Source organism: Malus domestica, chromosome 11 (assembly GCF_042453785.1).
Source record: "Malus domestica chromosome 11, GDT2T_hap1".
Classification (NCBI taxonomy): Eukaryota; Viridiplantae; Streptophyta; class Magnoliopsida; order Rosales; family Rosaceae; genus Malus; species Malus domestica.
This window is the reverse complement of record NC_091671.1, coordinates 15867304-15873303: the sequence shown is the minus strand read 5'-3', so window position 1 is coordinate 15873303 and position 6000 is coordinate 15867304.

Below are 6000 nucleotides of genomic sequence, written 5' to 3'. Positions count from 1 at the left end.
TTCAAGTCAAAACGACGATCGGAAGGGCCAGACATTTTCTGAAGGTGTTGAGAAAGAAGAGATTGGACAGATTAAGATTTTGGAAATTGCAAGAAGGGAGTGTTTACAAGAGGGAGCTCAAGTGTGTTGTGGAACAAAATTAACACCTCTATAAAAAGAAGAAATCAAAGAGGCGCTCCTCAGAAATTGAAGAAGCGTCCTCTCGCAAATCGAAGAGTCGGGGCTCCGTTCTCAAGTGCCTGATTCTTTTCTCAAAAGAGGAGTTTCCTTTCTCAAAAGCCGGATTCTTTTCTCAAAAGAGGCGTTTCATTTCTTAAAGGCTGGGCTTGCTCAGAAACCACGAGCCGAACCCCGGATTTCAAAAGATCAATTTGTCCAGACGTGTCGTCACTTGTCACACGCAAATTGCTTTGCGAAATTCTCGGGCAGTTTGTCGAAGCACCAATTCAAAAATCGAAGAGGGAAATTCAACAGTCAAAGACACGCTAGCTTTCTCAAAAGCTGAGCTTCAACCCACGGGCAAATCTTCTTTTCCAGATTTATCCGCACGTGTCACATACTACCTCTACAATCGACGATGCTCAGAGCTCGAAGCGCCGATTCCAGATATCAATGAGGAATCTGCTTTGCGGAAATTACGGGCAGCTTTGTCAGAAAGCGCGTAATTTGTACTATTCATCCATCCACCGGCTGCCGACAATGAGTGAGAGAATAGTTCCGGTTGTGAAGAAAAGTCCTATAAGTATTTACCTTCGCCTTCCACAGCAAAGGCACACCCTCTCAGCACTTCTTCATCTCCGAGAATGCATTCCCAAAGAATCCTCATAAGTTACTCTGTGTTCCTCATTCCCTGGGATACCCCTGCAAACAACCCATCCAGAGCAAAAGTATTTCATATCATAAAGGTTGAAAACAAGAGTATCTCATATCATGCATTCTCCATGTCCTTTTCCTTGTCTTTGTTCTAACCTGCAGGACATGGAGAAATTGCTCTCGAGTACTCGTCTTCCACTGCTGATGTACTTCCAAAGAAGCTGCCACATCTACCTGAAGAACAGATAAGGCAAGCGAAAATGATACCAACAGCATGTGGAGACAACGTACAGAAGAAACAAGCAGAGAAGAATGCAGCTTGCACAATCATCCCAGCGGAAGGAGTCCGAGCTGAGGAACTAGAGAAGCTGCCACATCTGCTTGGAGAACAAATAGGGAACTGCAACATCACCAAAGAGCAAAGCTTCGCCGTACAATATCATCAAATCATCACTTGCAAGTAAAAAGCTAAGTGTCACCCCGTTCAAGAGGAAAGCTGTGGAAAGTCAACAAGCACGACCAATGACCACTTATTAGTTCTATTCATTGTCTTTTATCGTGATTTTCAATTTTTCGTTTGCAATTTTTTTTATATTTTCTTGTGTCACTTAACTGAATTATTTCTTTTCTTTGCAGGAACTTTTGGTTATTTCCACCCTTGAAGTTGATTGCAGAATTTTAGCTTGGGGGTCATCGCTTGATTTTACTGCAAATTAGGGAAGTTTTCAGTCCAATTGTTTTATTTTGTTTCTTATTATTTATTTATTTTATTTTTATTTGCGTTATAGTGTTTTCTGACATTGGGGACAATGTCCAGTTTAAGTTTGGGGGTAAAGAGTATAAAAAATGACCAAATTGAAATTTTTTGTACCTTCAACTACGAACGAGTTTCATTTGTTTCCATGTTGTTGCTTTTTGTTTTCATAAAAAAAAAATATTTAAAAAAAAAAAAAAAAAATTTAAAAATCGGAAAATTTAAAAAAAAAAAAATATTGTCTTGTTTCCCTTATTGTTTTGAATTAGATTTTTGTTAGTTTCCCGACCCAATGATATAATTGGATCAAATTTGAACCATGATCATCAAGAACTTAGTTAACATGTGTTTTGTGAAATTCCTAATTCTCTTGTTAGTTTTGTACATGTTTGATCATCTTTGAAAAACCAAATGCACATAGCCTTGTTAATGTGAAACTAAAGTATGACTTAAAGCTTCATATGTGAATTTAGTGACCATATACACCCTATGTGAGTTTTTGAGCCGATTGAAAGTGTGTGCATTTTTCATACACTCCTATTCTTTCATGTGTGATGAACTTATGTGAAATACATCTCTAGAACTTGCGTAACGATCTTTCGAAATGTTTGTCATTGATTGCATGAACTTGGAAATGATAGAGGCATTAGGTTTACCACCATGGCCCAAATAACCATGTATCCCAAAGAAAAAAATGATATCATTAGATTGCCAATTTGAGCCGTATTTGTTGAGCCTTTTATTTCTTATCACCAGATATGTCTACCCTTATACCTGAAACATTTTTTCCTTACCCTTTCCAAGCGAGCAATGCGAGATTGTCTTATGAGAAACGTTTGTGATGTACTTTGAAGGTGTTTGGCAAAAGAATAAGTGTGGGGGTATTTCATGTTTGTATTAAAAAAAAAAAAAAAGAAAAAAAAAAAAGAAAGATTGTATAAAAAGAAAATAAAAAGTTTTTAAAGTTTCAGTTTAAGGGTGTGATTGGAGGTATCAGAAGAATCGTTGGAGAGCTTGAGTTCTTATAAATCTAAACAAAAGAATTGCTTGCAATGTAGCTTGGAACTTGTGTTTTCCTATTATTTCGTTTCAATAACCCTATCCCTAAGCCTCATTATATCCAATAAAAGTCCTCTTGATTTAAGTTTTGCAATTATGACTGTGGAGAAGTGATCTTTATGCAAGCTTATGGTAGAAATTTCACATTTGTTTCTTTGAGCGAAACACATTAAAACTAAACACATGTGTGATTGAGTGCATATCCCGTGAGAAGGTCGCTAGTTTGCATATGATGATTTTAAAAATAAAAACTTGAAATTGCATTAGCATGGCTATCTCACACACTACACTTCAAGGATGATTTAAAGATTACTGCTAATATTTGAATGAGGAAGATGAACTTGGATTAGTTTGTTGGTGTTAGCTATGGTTCTTGATGATTTGTTTTCTCGAATGAAATTCTATGAGGGTCACATAGGGGGAAACTAATGTTTTTCATGTTAGTACTTTTTCATGTTTTCTTTGTTTTGCTCGAGGACTAGCAAAAGCTAAGTATGGGGGTATTTGATCGGATCATATTTATATATATTTTTACTTCAAATTCACTCGCCTTTTCTTAGTTAGTTCCTTATATTTTTTAGCTATTTACGTTATTTTTGTGTTTCTAGGATTTGTTATGCAAAGAAAATAAAAATAGCACAAAAGAATCTTGCTGTCAAAAATACTTTCCAGCTTATACCTTGAAAAGAGCACTAAAGCCACACACATGATCACCGCATGCGTGTAGTCATTCCATTACTGCAGAATCTCATCAGTCATCAAGTACACGTGCTCAGTTGCTATGTCGAGAACATGAGAGAGGAAGGCTGATTGGAAAGAAAAGAAGGCACATGGACTGACAGACGGAAAGAAGAAAAATATAAGGGGAGAACCGACAGAAACAAGAAGGCAGACACAGGGACTCGTTGGCAGATGCTTTAGCAATTGCTCAACATCATGATGCAGTCACTGGTACAAAGAGGCATGGCAGATAATAAAAAGCAAAGAAAAATAGAAGAATAAGAAGGGAGCCTCGGGAGAGGACTGACGAGAGAGGGAGCTGCCTTTGGCAGCACGGGGTCAGCGAGAAGAAGTCAGAGGGGAGTGAAGGCAGGAGAGCAAGTCAGGGACTTGCCATGCGGAAAATATAAGGGAGGTGAGTGAGAGACAGGTGGCGGGGAGAGAGGCAGCAGCTACTGCGCAGAGCAGAAGCAGAGATCAGTCAGGACAGCAAGGTCAGGCGCGCGAAGAAAGGGAGGTGTGCTGCCTCTTGGGCAGCGTGATGCAGAGAGCAGAACCTGTGGAGCGCCAATTCACTCATCTTTCGGTTAAATCTTTCCAAACTTATGTTTTACTTTTGGTTTAATTTGATAAAAATGTGTAACTAAATTTATTTTGGCTAGAGGTTAATTCAAAGCCATGAATATATTTGTAATATGAATTGATTACCTTCAGTTGTGATTTCTGAGTTGTGATTTAATTTGCTTAACTGCTTGATTGATAACTTATTTTTGTATGTCGATTAAGGATGCATACTTAATTTACATGCATGAATTTGATGCTAGAATATAAGTAAATTTCACCTAATCGTTATGAACTTATATTCACAAGTAGTGAAGGTTGCTAGTCACAATCACGTTAAGTAAATTCTTGGCATAAGTTTCATGCAAATCATAGTAACGAGTGCCTCGTCAATGCTTATGTTTTTCATAGAACTTAATGATTCTTGCTTGTATCTCTATTATGCACTTCATGTAGGGAACTTGTAGGGAATGTTTTGGGTTGTCGTATGCAATCATCCAACCCAATAACTTGTGGAAAAACTGAGGGTTAATTAGTGCAATTCACGGTTAATTTGGGGCGTTGAGATTTACAATTTATTGAAAGAACAACTGAAAATCAATTTAGGTTGCATATGTGTCATGTGTAGAGAAGAACCCTCTAGCTAATCCATCACCTATCCTTTCACCTTAATTTCATGTTTTTGTCAATTCTGTAATTTATTTAAGTTTAATTTACTTCTCGTCAAAACCAAACACCCCCCATTATTAAATTATATTATTTAGTTAGTTTTCATTGTTGTTAGTCTTTTAATTCAATTTCCGTCCATTTCAGTTCCTAGTGTCTAATTTGATTGTTTTCATTATTTTGAGTCATTCTAAGTGTGTTTTGAGTTATTAGAGTTTTTAGCCTAGTTTTGTGTACTTGAGTCTTGTTTAATATTTTTTAAATTAATTTAGAATAGATTAGCAATCCCTCCTAATCCCCGGCCTAGAACGATACCCTACTTACATCTATACTACAATTGTCAAAAAGAGGGTTTAATTTGTGTGTCAAGTAATTTTACGCATCCATCTTTTGGTTTCACTTATATCTTGCTAGCTGTTGATTATGTTTCCAAATGGGTGGCAGCCAAAGCCACCCGGACTAACGATTCAAAGGTTGTTGCAGATTTTGTGAAAACTAATATCTTTGCTAGGTTTGGCATGCCTAGAGTTCTCATTAGTGATGGAGGCAACCCATGGAAATAAAGAAGACCTAGGAATTTCCGACTCCAAAACCAGGTGTTTGCGTTCTTTAACCCTCCTCTCTGTTGCTTTTACTTTGCCATGTTTATCATGTTTCCTCGTTGTTTGTTTGTTTGCTTTTGTGTGAGTTTATGTTTGAAACATTGAGGACAATGTTAGATTTAAGTGTGGGGGGGGTAAACAAGTTGCTGTTGCATGATTTTCGTGGGATTTTATTCACCTATCACTTACAATGTTGTTTCTTGCTGTTTTAAGTGTTTTTAGTGTGTTTTTAAGCATGTTAGTATGTTTTGACATAAAAATCCGAAAATTTGACAAAAATTTGAAAAAAAATTGTTTTGAAAAAGCCAAAAAGAGTTGTTTTTGTGTGTTTGTTTGTGTCTTAGGGTACCTTCCAACACAAATAATGAGGATTTGGTTTTTAATTGCATGACTGTTAAAGAAAGTTATAAACATGGATGGAAGTTTGATATGCTCTTGATTTATGCTTGGTTATAGTTATAGTTTACGAATTCACATGTAATCACAAAGAAAAAAAATCAGTTTTTGTAACATGCTTGAAGGAAGGAACTCAAACTAACACTACAACCTTGAGAGACTTGAGCCTAATACGTTCTTTGGAGAGTTATTAATCTGTGCATTTTTGTTTTCTAAAGTCGTTGCATGATCTCATCATTGTTTGCTTGGTTGCTACTTAGAAGGCGTTTCATCATTTAGTTCCAAATACTAGAACTTATGCCCGTTCCATTCAAAGCATGACATTGATTTGCATAACACATATTCAAGATGAAGTTGTGTAGTAAACTAGAGCCAAAAAGCTTATCCCGTGCATATTTGTTTAAGTTTAACCCCGTTGAGCCTTGTTTA